Genomic DNA, 13,952 nt, shown 5'->3' with positions numbered 1-13,952 from the left:
GACCAGGTGTCTTGCTTCGTCATGAGACAGAGGGGAAAGTGGGGCAAATCTGTTGCACTGCACGCAGCTCCTGCTTGGCAACTTTTTCCCCATCACACGTGGGAAGTATCGCCTTCCTGGCAAGGACCCGTGCTGCCTTCATTGGAGCCAGTACAATATGGGCAAGCTTCCATGTTGGGATAGAAGTATCCATCCGGTTGGGGGTGGGGCCTCCGCTGGAAGTCACATTATGCTGTGTGGTGGCCAGCATGGGTTACCCTTCCTTTTTCTCTTTACTCCTTTCAAGGTTCAACCCAATTAAATTGCTTTTAGGTCAAGATAAGTAGCCCTTATTTAATTAAATGCTCCAAATCTGATCAGATTATTTCATGATTAGTCATCCAGTAGACCTTATCCCTTTAAAATGTTTGTGTTACCTAAAAATATCTGGAATATTTATGGAAATTAATTCATCAACAGGGAAACAGTTTGCCATATCCAGAGGCAGCTGGTTTATTGGCCACTGTGGAGATGGTGGACCCAGTCTTAATTTTATCACTATTCCTTACACAATTGCTCCAAGATGAATAATAGTATTCATTTGAAGCTTAACTGTATTACATGTGGCTTAGAAGCAAATGAAAACACATGGGCTCTTACTTAAAATTACATCTGAAGAGCTGATTCACAGTCTGACCTCAGGCAACTCACTTTACTTCCATGTAGCACAGTCAATCCAGCAGACAAAACCAGAAGATATCGAAAAACATATTCTGTCTCTGAGAAGATCTTCTCTGTCCAAATAAAATAGAAGGGAAATAAGGAAGAGGAAGAAATCTATGGTAATTAATGTTAAAGCAATGACGTATAAAGAAGTTAATTAGAAATAAACAAGAACAATCTTAACAGCTAAATGTATTTAAAAAAGATTTTACTGCAAGGTATTAAACTTTATCTAAATCTCTAGTAATAATTTTACCCAGTCCAAAAATGCATTTCATAAATATTTCATTCTCTTACACCTCCCACACACATACAGATTTTGCAGTCCCAAATAAAGTTATTTGATCAATATCTTTTGTAGATTGTACAGTATCTCTTAAAGATTTGAAAGTATCTATCTCTCATATACTTTGGGGGCAACACGCTATGAGAAATTCCATTGCATAAAGTAGTTGAGAACAGTGAGGCTGGATCTACACTGTCCTATATTCCAGGATCTGATCCCAGATTATCTGTTTATCCCAGATTATCTGGCAGTGTAGATGTTGTTGAATACAGCACACCCCCTGGAGATTTATGGCCCACCAAGGACACCAATGCAAAAAACAAAATGAAATTGTTTGCTCTCTCCCACTCTCCAAAGGGTCCCCACGACAACCATGATGGACAACCAGCATCAGATCCCCAAAAGTCAACCCCTCCTTTTATATACCTTTATTCCATTTTATTAACAACCCACAAAATACTCACTAATTCGTACTACTGCACATTCGAATGGGGTCTGCAGCAGCGGATCTCTCACATAGAACATCCCCAATGTCCCCTTTTGCCATGAATCTCGAATGCTCTCTCCATGAATGATTATTTAGTATCAATCCAGAGAAAGACCTTTTGATATGTCAAATTTATGACCTTAAAGCAATGTTTGATTTGGTTTTTATTCTTCTATTCTGTTCTCTTCATGCCATCCTATATTCTTATATGATTCTTTTTCATCAATTCACCTTATTTTACTATTTAAATTCATCAGCACCTTTGAGAATCTGTTGTTTGAAAAATAAGCTATAAATTTCCTAGACAGACAAAGAAAGAATAGATAGATGTAATATTTCAGCATAAAATATTCAGTTAACATCTTTGGCACATCTGGGATATGACAGATACTCATTTGCATTTATTTATTATTTTGTTTATTTATAATAGATACTTTCATATTGGCCATCAGCCATATTTCCAGGGTAGCTTACAATGAAAAATTATAATTCAAATGTAAATGCTACTACTCCTTCCTCCAAAAAAGCTACAAAACAATACCAGAAAAGAAGCATAAAACAAGATAAACCTCTAAAAAGCTTGATGCCACAAAGACAACAATATAGGTCCTCTGATCTAAGACTTTGATGCAATGGCACATCATATGGAGAGTATCATGCTTAGTAAATAGTAGGCTTGGATAGAGCCACGTTGGATTACTCGTTACTCGTTATAATTTCATTAAACTTACCTTTTTGAAGCAATTTCGAAGCATCTTTAAAAACCGGAAGTCCCTTTGCCCTTCTGAAGCTTTTTCCGCCATTTTTGTTACAACTCAGGAATTTCCGCCATTTTTGTTACAACGTATTTTAAGCCCTCTACTAGCCTGCTGGGAGGTAAGCAGCTTGCATGCCGGGAGGCTCCTTGCCTCCCAGCCAATCAGGGGAGAAGTTTTGGGGAGGGGAGGGGAGGGGTTTCGGCATTGGCAGCCATTGTTCTATATAAAGGGGAGCACATGGCTTAGAGGCTCATTCAGAGCCAGGGAAGGGAAGGGAGAAGGGGAAAGGGAGAAGGGAAGGGGAAGGGGAAATGGAAGGAAGGTTGTGTTGAAGGGAGGTTGTGTTGAAGGAAGGTTGGAAGATGAGCATGGTGGGCAAGCAAGCAAGCAGACAAGAAGGACTGTGAGAAGGGCTGTTGCTTGCTGTGCCTGGCTGCCTGCCTGGCTAGGCAGCCTGCCTTGCCGCTTGTGTGTTGTTGTTGCTGTTGGGGTTTGGGATTGATGGGCACCACAAGGATAGTGTGTAGGTGCATAGCGTGGGTGGAAAGAACAACACGGAAGAACCAAAGCACTCCAACATTTTTAAAAGCCTTAGCATTGTAGCAGGCCTCTCTGGCCTCAGTGTTTTTTAGTTTGTGTTGTACATTACCTAAAAAGAATTAGATCTCCCATCAATTCAAGCCACTCTTTAAATACAAACTTTCCTTCCTAAAATTGTGAAATCAGCTTCCAAGGCAGAAAGGGCAGGGCTGTTTATTTTCTTGTTTACTGTGCACTGCCTAAAAAGACACTAAAAATCCCATCCTTTCAAGCCTATACTTCTCTAACTTGTGAAATCAGCTTACAAGGCCCCAAAAGCTCTCAGGGCTGTTTGTTTGGTTTTTTTTTTTCTTTGATTGCTGTGTGTTGTCTAAAAAGACCCTACAAATCCCATACTTTCCCCTGAAGTTTGCCCAGTACCATTTGCTGTATTTCGCGTATTACGCAATCGTGCCCACCATTAACAAAGCGATTCAGAAATTTCAAAAAGTTCAAAAAAATTGGAAAAATTCAGAATTCAATTCTGAATCAAACCACCAGTGCCCCCTACATCTGAAACAAGTTTTGAACCATTTTAAAAAATCTATCAAGCCTAGTAAATAGTATACACTTGCTCACTGAATAGCCCATCAATCTCTACTTCATCAAGAAGGAAGGAAGGAAGGAAGGAAGGAAGGAAGGAAGGAAGGAAGGAAGGAAGGAGGGAAGGAGGGAAGGAGGGAAGGAGGGAAGGAGGGAAGGAGGGAAGGAAGGGGAGAATGATAGAAGGAAGATAAGTTGATGACAAGGAAAATCATGACATCCTTCAGACATACAGACGGATCCCTAAATCCCTGAGGATTTTAAAAAACAGTTGTAAAAACAGAAATTAAACTTAATTTCTAGGAGCTATATTTAAATACATATGCATTCTATATATTATGGTTTGGACATATGCTGACTTATGGTTACTTTACTTTTAAGGGCAAATAATTTCTATTCAGTTTGAAACCATGCATAAATTACATACCAACAGGGCTCTTAACTCTAACCATCACAATAGATTGGAGAGGAGGAAGAGGTTCCCCAGTAAAATATTATTGTCAGCTATCTTGTTTCTAAGAATTTTGGAGTAACTTAGTTTTCAATGGGTAAATATTAAGACCCATTAGCTTTACCAAAAAGCCCTTCTCCTGGTGGAGATATTGTGCAAAATCAAATAGGTTTCTGTACCACAAAATTACATCAGTGTAGCTAGCTATGTGTCTGTATACTGTATAGTGTGGTGTACACACTTGGATATACACAGTATACCAATCCTCATATCCCTTGTGAAGCAATCAGCCAAAGTATGCTAAGAGACACAATAGGTTAAAAACTGCAGTCGCTTATACAACAGCTATACTGGCAGAATTCCACATGCACAACCATGATAAGGAATGGCCCTTGCATACCCAAAAGTATGATTGCCAGAGTAAAGAAGTGTATACTGGCTTTGCCCACCAAAAGGTTCTACCAAACAAATCAAAACTACTGATATAGAGCAACATAGTTGCTTGTATTTTGGGACTCTCTTTGTGGCTATAGGAAACACTATGCACATATACTCATGTGTGGGTACACATGAATATTGCATACCTGTTGTTTTCAAAGTTATTCTGATAGGCCCAATTCTTCATAGGACTACTTGCTTCTTTGTTATGGGAAGAAAAAAAATCATCCATCACATGTCCAATGCACAGTCTCATTCTGATATATTAGCAGATCATTCCTTGAGGGCACAGGGCTAAGACAACCACACTAGTCTTATAGAAATGCTTATTAAAAATGCAAGAAGATTAAATCTGTTGTTCACAGGAAAAATCACACCAATCTTTTTGGGTTGATATTCCTTTAATTTAACACAACATAAAACATTTATGGTAAAACATTAAGCCATGCCAAGCTGTGTAAATAACCAATATACTTTGTAAATAAGCCACTTAAAGTTAATCCTTTTATCTTTTAATCACTAGCATAGCAGCAGGAAGAATATTTTCAGAACCATGATCAGTGATTAGTGGCATCTCACGCTTTGTAGAAAGTTGCAAAGACATGTGTCACTCAGTTTTAGAGATCTCATTTTCATCCTGACAACTGTAAAGCAGGAGATTCAAAATGCAGCCTGTTAAATCTTGCTTTTTAATAACACTGTTTTATGTAAGATTTACGCCGGGTCAGTCAATACTTGTCATGGAAACAGAGAAGAAGCCGAGTTCTATGTCTTGATCTTGACCTACGCATTTGCTTCAAAGTGATGCCAATCTATCAAAATCATTTTGTTTCTTATACAAAAAAACCCCTCCCCTTTTAATGCATTTTTTCCAAATGTGCACAATTATATGAATTTCCTAATATTAATTAGTGCAGAATTGCAGTCATATGTATTGACAAAATGCATATTTCACCTGGGTGCTAGTGGGGTAACTTTTTACTCAAGTTTCCACTTTCACAACTCTTTCTCCTGACTTACCCCACCTCTCCATCAATTCTTTCATTTATTGCTTTTCCATTTCTCTTTGACTAATCATCTTGTATTTTATATAGCCTGAAGAACCGCAGCCAAAATGCCACTTTTAATCTCATTTTCTCTTTCCAGCCTACATTTTGCTAATCTCCCTTTCTTATACCATTCGCAATTAACATATCCCATTAGTGTTCCAGACTATCAATGTTTCATTTGCTCAGAGGATTAATGTTGAAAAATGTATTAGTGCTAATACATAGTAAATGAGAGAGGGATTCCGTTTATGTCTTTGACATCAGCAGTTTCAATAGAAACAAGGACAGTTGATTTGAACATCTGACTCAAATTTGATGAGAAGCTCAACTTTGCCTAGTTGGCATATCAAAACAGATGGAGAAAAACTGATTAAAATAGGTTTCTTAACTTCATTTTAGCTTGATTTGCCATTGATATACTTGACAATGTTTGAAAATCCTAAAAGGGGGAGGGTTAGACTCATCATCCTGGTCTTGAAATATCTACTCTTATTTCAGCCATCATGTCACTCAAAATGACAGTGAAGGAAGAATGTGAAAGTATCTATTTTAATATAAAAATCATATTTATTGGCCCATCAGAGCATGTACTTGCAACTGTGTGTATGAGAGAGGTAGGACCTCTCTTCAGAGCCATAGCAATTACCCTTTGGGGTGGTGAGGGGAAGTTTGAATGACTTGAAAGGTAGGAATTTTGGAGTGACATTGGAGATGTAGCTATTAAGATGTAGCTGCATTGGTCAGTGCAGATAAAACAGCAGTATCTTGAATAAGATAAAAGGAGAGGCAAAGTATCAAGAATTTCTACATTGGGATAATAGGTTGAGGTATAAACATAGAATGGAAGGTGCTATAGATTGGGCAGAAAGATTGCAGACTACAATCTAGTTAATCAGAAATGAGAGAAGGCAAGAAGGTTACTGGAGAGAGATGGCAAAGGCAAAACAGAACTCCTGGTTATTAGTGTAAATTAATATGATTGTAACCATTATTATTAAAAGAACAAAAATAAGAGCAAGAGAAAAGAGATAAAAATAAAGCATTAAAAGAGGGATGATATATTCTTGAACAGATTTTTACATTAGAAAGAGTGGAATATATGGGGAAGGGATGCAAGAAGAAAATTAAGAAAGGACAAGTCCATCAAAATCCAAAAAGCATAAAATGATGTTATGAAAGGATAATCAAGATAATTTATAAGCTGAAAATTGCCCATGATTTCGCAAGATTCGGACTGTATGGTGTATTAATTATGTACGGTGCAGCCCAATTTCTTATTTTCCTTTATTGCAAAGTCAACATGATAACAGCCATTCCTAAGCCACTATAGAAGGAGATGTATGTGAACCAGAATTATATATGTTTAGAATGACCAAAAACATGAGGAAGAAATCCAAGAAAGAGAAATCAAACAACAGACTTAAATATGAGTAAACACTGAAACACATCCGTATTTCCTGATAGAAAAGAAAAAAGATACAAAAAGCAAATATAATAGGAAGAAGCCGGTAAGAAATGCAGAGGCAGTCGATTTAGAAGTGAAACACAAACCAAGTTCATCTGAAGAAAGCAGAAAAACATCAACTAAGATAATGATTAGGAAAATAAATAATAAAATGACAGAAAATGTATATGTAAAGAATCCTGAAAAGATTTAGAAAATACATAAAGAACCTAGAAAGATTTTGAAATAAAGAAAATTAGTAAACATGGACACTTTTTTAGAAATGTGCAAAAGAGAATGAACTAGCAACAGAATCCAGAGGAACATGAGCAGAATGGAACTAAGAGAGACAAAATATGAAAAGAATGTTTTATTGATGTGAACCCATGAGAAGAAATAACAAGAGAGTAATAAAGAAAGTTAACTGAAGTTTTTAGGGTGCTGAAAATGGTCAGCTAAAAATCCAGCAGATAATAAAATATAATAAAGAAATTAAATTACATCCAACACAGTAAGGAAAAAGATTAGGAGACAAGTGATTGGAATATTAAAAGAAGTAAAAAAAGACAATGTGGTGTCGAAGGCTTTCATGGCCGGCATCACTAGGTTGCTGTGAGTTTTCCAGGCTGTATGTCCATGTTCCAGAAGCATTCTCTCCTAACATTTTGCCCAGATCTATGGCAGGCATCCTTAGAGGTGGTGAGGTCTGTTGGAAACTAGGCAAGTTGGGTTTATATATCTGTGGAATGTACAGGGTGGGAGAAAAAACTCTTTTCTGTTTGAGGCAAATGTGAATGTTGCAATTGGCCAGCTTCAATGCTAATCAACCTGGTCAATTGCAACATTCACACTTGCCTCAAACAGTTCTTTCTCCCACCCTGGACATTCCACGGATATATAAACCCCACTTGCCTAGTTTCCAACAGACCCCTCAACCTCTGAGGATGCCTGCCATAGATGTGGTTGAAACACCAGGACAGAATGCTTCTGGAACATGGCCATACAACCCGGAAAACTCAAAGCAAACCACTAAGAAAAGATAAATTGATAACAAAATTACTTATTAAATACAAAACTTTTTGTATGTTAAAAATCCAGAAGGGGGATCTAGATGTAGAAAGCTTATTTATACATGTGTATATTATAACACTTAATATTTGGTCTAGTTGCATGTGTACAATGGTACTAGTTACTAAATTGTAAAAATGGATTTCCCCTATACTTCCAGTGTATGTTATTTTCCTGCAGATTGCATTCAGATCAGAAAAGATGGACCAACATGTTTGATCACTTTATGCTGTATCCTAAAAGTTTTTAAAATATTGTTTCAGTTGAAATGGGGCATATAATATGTTTGGATAATGCTTGGCCATTAGGCAACATTCAAGTATCTACCTGAGATCTGTTACACAAACAATAAGTGATGTAGAGGGTGAAACCCAAGTTTGTCGACAATAAAGACATAACAATTCATGTTTTACCCAACTATGGGGATTCCACCTGGGCCAATTCAAAATAATGAACAAAGAAAAAAATCTGAAAAAGAAAGCCTACATAATATCTCGTTGTTCATGAATCAAAGTAGACTGCTCACTTGGGAACTTTATTCAGCCCTGTCTGACAATTTAATATCCACTACAAAGCTCCCTACCTAGAACAGTGCAAACATTTAGGATAGCAGTGTCAAACTATTGTACAGAGTGTTAATATATTATATGGTAGCTTTAAAAATAAAGTATCATATTTCTGAGTTATTTCTGCATTGTACCTAGTTGATGTATTGCAATTAGTCTTGGGTATCTAGAGCCCCACATGCCATTTAGTGCCTACAGTTCTATTTTATGTTCCCCTAATTAATGTGAATTAATCTGGGGGATATAAAAGTACCAGTGATTCAATAATAAAAGAGCTCTTTCAACTGCTCTACTCTCTTGGAAGCTGTAAGGAGAGACAAGCCCAACTGTTATAAAAAGCATGAAAGAAAGCTCTGAGTGGGCCCTAGATAACAATATTCCCCCAGCATTCTTGAGCATGATTGCATCATTTGGGTTGTTTACTTTGCTTTTCCCTCCTGAACAATTTAAGAAAAGTTAGCAGTGTTTTTGTGCTGAGATTACTATTGCTTTTATACCTATATATGTGAGGTTGTCTTAATCTATCCATATTTTCTATGGCAGGAAAAGATATACAAACATACTCAACACAACATCCCCCCCCCCCACACACACACACACACACACATACACAAAGACCCCATATCCACAGGAAACGTGGTCCCAGCTGGTCTATGGTTATGTGAAACCATGGATATGACAAACACAATTAAATTGGCTTACTTCCAGTCCCAGCACAACACACAGTTATGTTGGAGGACCTACAACCATTCAACACAGCCATATAACACAGAATATCAAGGTAGATAATCCACAATATCTGCTTTGAACTGGGGGCCCTTTCACACAGCTGAATAAAATCCCACATTTTCTGCTTTGAACTGGAATATATGGCACTGTGGACTCTGATAGTCCAGTTCAAAGCAGAGATTATGGATTGCCTTGATATTCTGGGTTATATGGCTATGTGGAAGAGCCCATAGTTATCTGAGTCCACACTGCCATATAACCTAGTTCAAAGCAGGTAATGTGGGATTTTATACAGCTGTGTGAAAGGGACCCTAGAGATATTTAGGGTAGTGTCCTCTTTAAGAATTTGTTAGATCCAACATAATTCTATGGCAACTTCAAGGGGAAGCATCCTATAGAAGACCAAGCAAATTGCTAGACAGACCATTTTCCCACAGATGTATGTAAGTGAAACCATAGATATGTGTTCCATGTTCATATATGTGTGTGTGTATTATTCTTATGAAAGTCTTATTAGATTAAGCTTGACTACATCAGTCTGTTTCCCTTGTCCTGAAAATATGTCCTGCTGAAATCAACAGTGCTTAATACAAAAGACCATTGAGTGCATCTGCCTTAATTCTAAAGACATTGTTCATCAATAAAATTCTAATTTTCAGGCATCCATGTCTAGAGTAGTCTCACTAATCCTTTGAGTGGAATCTTGCAATTTTAACTCATATTCCTTGCTTAGATTGGTGGATCAAAGCGCAAATATTTCCAGCGTAGCCCTATGCAAAGTATAAGTAATTATAGAGAAAGTGCTTTGGACCACAATATTTCAGATTTGCGGGATCTAAGGGGCAAGAATTAGAGCAGGAAATGTGAAAACAACTGAACTCAAAGCCAATATTTAATTCTGAACATGGGATATTTTTCACGATTGGAAGGAAATTTCATCTGTTTGAGTTTCACCTATACTTACCAAAATTTGCAAAAATGGTAAAATATCAAGCACAAGAGGAACTGAGATTTACACATCACCTACAATGGGTGAGAATGGCTATTACTTACTCTCACACACCACTATTTGTGTCTTCTGCCAGCCTTTCTTGGCCCAGGAGCATTGCATAGACCAGGATGCCCTGGATAACTTCAGGGAGCACTAGCCGCTGGAAAGGTCAGGGAAGCCATGATGCAAGGAAAACCAGTGCTCTTGGCTGGGTCTGGTGGTGGAGCAACCCCATTCTCTCAATGGGCCCAGGTGTCTCACTCAGCTGCCAGGGGGAAACCACATGATGTGGGAAGGAGGTGGAGCTGACCCCAGCCTCCTCCTGCTCCTCCTCCTTCTCCTCTAAAAGGCAGATTTGGAAGGAAATTGCTGAGAGCACAGTGGAACTCAGAAAAAGCTGTTCCTGAAGCAGGTTGACAAAGGGGATGGAAGTTCCAAAGTGGAGGACAAAAAATAAAATAAAAATCAGTTGCTCAAAATATTGCATCACCTCAGATCTCATGATACCTAAAAAACTAACCCTTTCAATACAATTCAAAAACATAGGGTGCATCTACACCATAGAATTAATGCAATATAACTGCCATAGATTAATGCTCTGGAATACTGGGAGTTGTAGTTTGGTGAAGCACTGAAACTTATCTGAAACCCAAATTGTGCAGGTCTGGCATAAAATAAAGATTCAATTGCATGCTGATCTGTTTTAGTGAGACTGATAAATTCCATCTTGACAATATCTCTCAATGATTTGTATTGTTCGTTGAGCTCTGTCATTTCTACTATGCTGGAAATGCCATAACTGCAATATTATGTACACAGGGCCAACAACCACATGTTATGATTACATACAGTACCAAACATTGAGAAACATCTTCAGCAACAAATAAATTCCCTTTACATTGTGTTGGTCACATACAACCTCACCACACTTGCCTAAATCAGCATCCTAGGATGCTTCCACTGTGTCATCTGGATGGAGCCCTATGCTGACCATCACACAACGTTGTGAGACTTCCAGCAGAGACCCTGCCCCCAATGGAGGTGGAAACACCATTAGATGCTTGCTCCACAACATGAGAGGCTTCCTGTGTTGTGGTGGCTTCAATGGAGCCAGCACAGATCTTTTACAGAAGGGTGATGCTTCTCACATGTGATGTGGGTAGCATCACTGAGAGACAGCTGCACATGGGGTGACAGATTTTTCTCACCAAAGCCAAGCAAAGCAGAACTTTGTGACAAGGCCCATAGACCACAGATAAGGTTTACCATGTATACATTAGATATTGCTCATGTGTACTTGATCACTGTCTGTGTAATTCTGGAGTTCTATGAAAAACTAATGCTTGAAATATTTCTATTTTGACCAGTGCTATGAGTACGTTGGATTGAAAGTAGTGCTAGGACTTGGTAAATCCTTTGGCCAAAGTTATTGTTTGTTGTGTGTTTGCCTTCCTGCGCATTTTCAGTCCTCATTCTAATTCTGCATTTCACTTGGGAAATACAGAAGTGCTGATATTTCAGTCCTACTCAACACTGCTAATCTGTACTAGTTTTTTATTTTAAGAAATGGAATTTGTTACCTTGATTACGATATCTTAATGAGATCTATAGGTAGGGAATAATTTCCTAAATACTATTCCGGGGAAGTGAAATATTTGATTAGTAGTGTCTGTACATTTGATCCTGCAAACCAAGGGCATTTGATTGTTTATCTGAACTATCATAGTTTTTTTTAATGTAAAACTACAATTACTTTGCATTTTGTACATTCCATTGCATGTTACATTTATATTCTTTTAATGAATAAACATAAGGAATTTTGGCTTGATACAATTTATCATTTTATGTCTGAAGATTTGATTAAGCTAAAACTGAAATGTAATGTAATATGGCTCTTAACTCCAGAAACTGAGAGAAATGGTTATAAAAAGCATGCAGAAATACACGAAGCTCAAGCCAGAGCTTGAAATATATTATTAAAGAGACAAATTGTTGTTTGAACAGGAGATAGCATTCATATTTACAAGTAAGCAAAACCTCTAAGTTGGAAACTGATTCTGATGATTCATCTCTTTAATGACCACTTTTTTAAAATAACAGAACAAAAGATCCCAATTAAAGTCCTCGATCTGCTAGGTTTATTGCAGAATATTTCAACAAAAACTATGATAAAACATAGTTTGATAGCTCAAATGGGTAATGTTGCAGGCTTCTGTAGTAATTAAAAAATAGTGTGTTTTACAATCTATATTAGGGAAACAATACATTGAAACTAACATTATTGAAATCCTGTTCATCTTATAGTAACATACCTTAAAATATTTTTATTTATATTTGCAGTCTTGAAGCCCATGGACTCTATCTCAGGAGGTCACTATTCCATGACAGTTACACAATCACAGATAGTGGAAACATACTGAGTTTCTAAAATGGCTCTGATTTGCCAGTCCATGGCCCTGCGATGGTATTTCCACATACCCTTGTAACCCTGCAGACTCAGGAGGCAGATTGCTTCATTTGGTGTTGCCCAAAGAAACAAATCCTACTACCATGTTTAAATGGCACTATATTTATCATCTGATATCCTAGATTTTTATTTTCATACCATATTGGAAGGCTTAAGAAGAACCCAAGAATTTGTTTTGATTGAGCTCCATACTACTCCTGCACTCTGTGGTTTAACTTAACATCTATCCGTGCTATGAGCTTTTTGCTGGTAGCAGTGCTTTGATTCCATATTATGGAGTCCTAAGATTTGTAGTTTGGCAAGATAATAAAAAATTCTGTATCACAGAGTTATAGTCCAGACCAGGACTGTAGCCAGAAAAAAATGGGGGGGGGGGGAGGTTGTGAAAAAAAATAGCGAATCATGAAAAGTAGTTCCATAACACAAATTAATTTAAATAGTATGGTTCATTCTAGATTTTATACTAGCTCTACACGCCACACATTGCTGTGGCCAACCTTCCTCTTTATCTCCTCCTTTCTTTCTTTCTTTCTTTCTTTCTTTCTCTCCTTCTTTCCTTCCTTCCTTCACTTCCTCTTCCCTTCCTTCCCTCCTCTTTTCTTTCCCTTCCCCTTTCTCCCCTTTCTTCCTTCTTTACCTATTCTTGGACTGCAACTCCCAAAAGTCCTCTTGATAAATCTACCTACCTACCTATCTCCATCTAATTTATCTATCTGGAGGATTGCTGGGAGTTGCAGTCCAGGAATAGGAAATTCGAAATATTCAAGAATTGGGATTCTCTCAAAGAAATCTAAGAAAGCCTGCATCTTGGAAGCAGTGCATTTGGATCATCGTCATCTTCTAAAGGGCCTGGTCTAGGAGATGCTGGGAGCTGTAGTCCAGAAGAGAGTGTAGATATGCTATTGTGTGTTTTGTTTATGTGCTGTAGCATCTTTTTGCTTTTTTGGCTTTTTAAGTCCCTTCCACTGTGTTTTTCAGTGTTTTTATGAGTGATGGTCACTCATTGACCTGATAGGTGTATTGGGTCCAAATTTGGTGTCAATTTGTCCAATGGTTTTTGCATTATGTTAATCCCACAAATGAACATTACATTTCTCGTCTCCTTCGTGAGGGGCTTCAAATCCCTCCCATGCCTTACACTTTGCCTACCAGTTGTGAGTGTGCCAACTTGGTTGTTTCCACTATATCAGCTATTGCTGCAAATAATGACTGTGAATAAATTGTCAAAATTTGCTTGTGATAGTGCTTGCAATTCTGGAGGGACTTGTATAATCTTTGCTTCACTTAGACTTAGCATGAGGATTTCATTAACCAATTATAATTCATAAATAAACCAGTTTTTTTAACCTGAAAATTTCCAGGGGGGGTGTTAAACTCCTAACCCCCACCCCCCA

This window comes from Anolis sagrei, chromosome 5 (genome assembly GCF_037176765.1).
Source record: "Anolis sagrei isolate rAnoSag1 chromosome 5, rAnoSag1.mat, whole genome shotgun sequence".
Taxonomy (NCBI): Eukaryota; Metazoa; Chordata; class Lepidosauria; order Squamata; family Dactyloidae; genus Anolis; species Anolis sagrei.
This window is presented reverse-complemented; position numbering follows the sequence as displayed.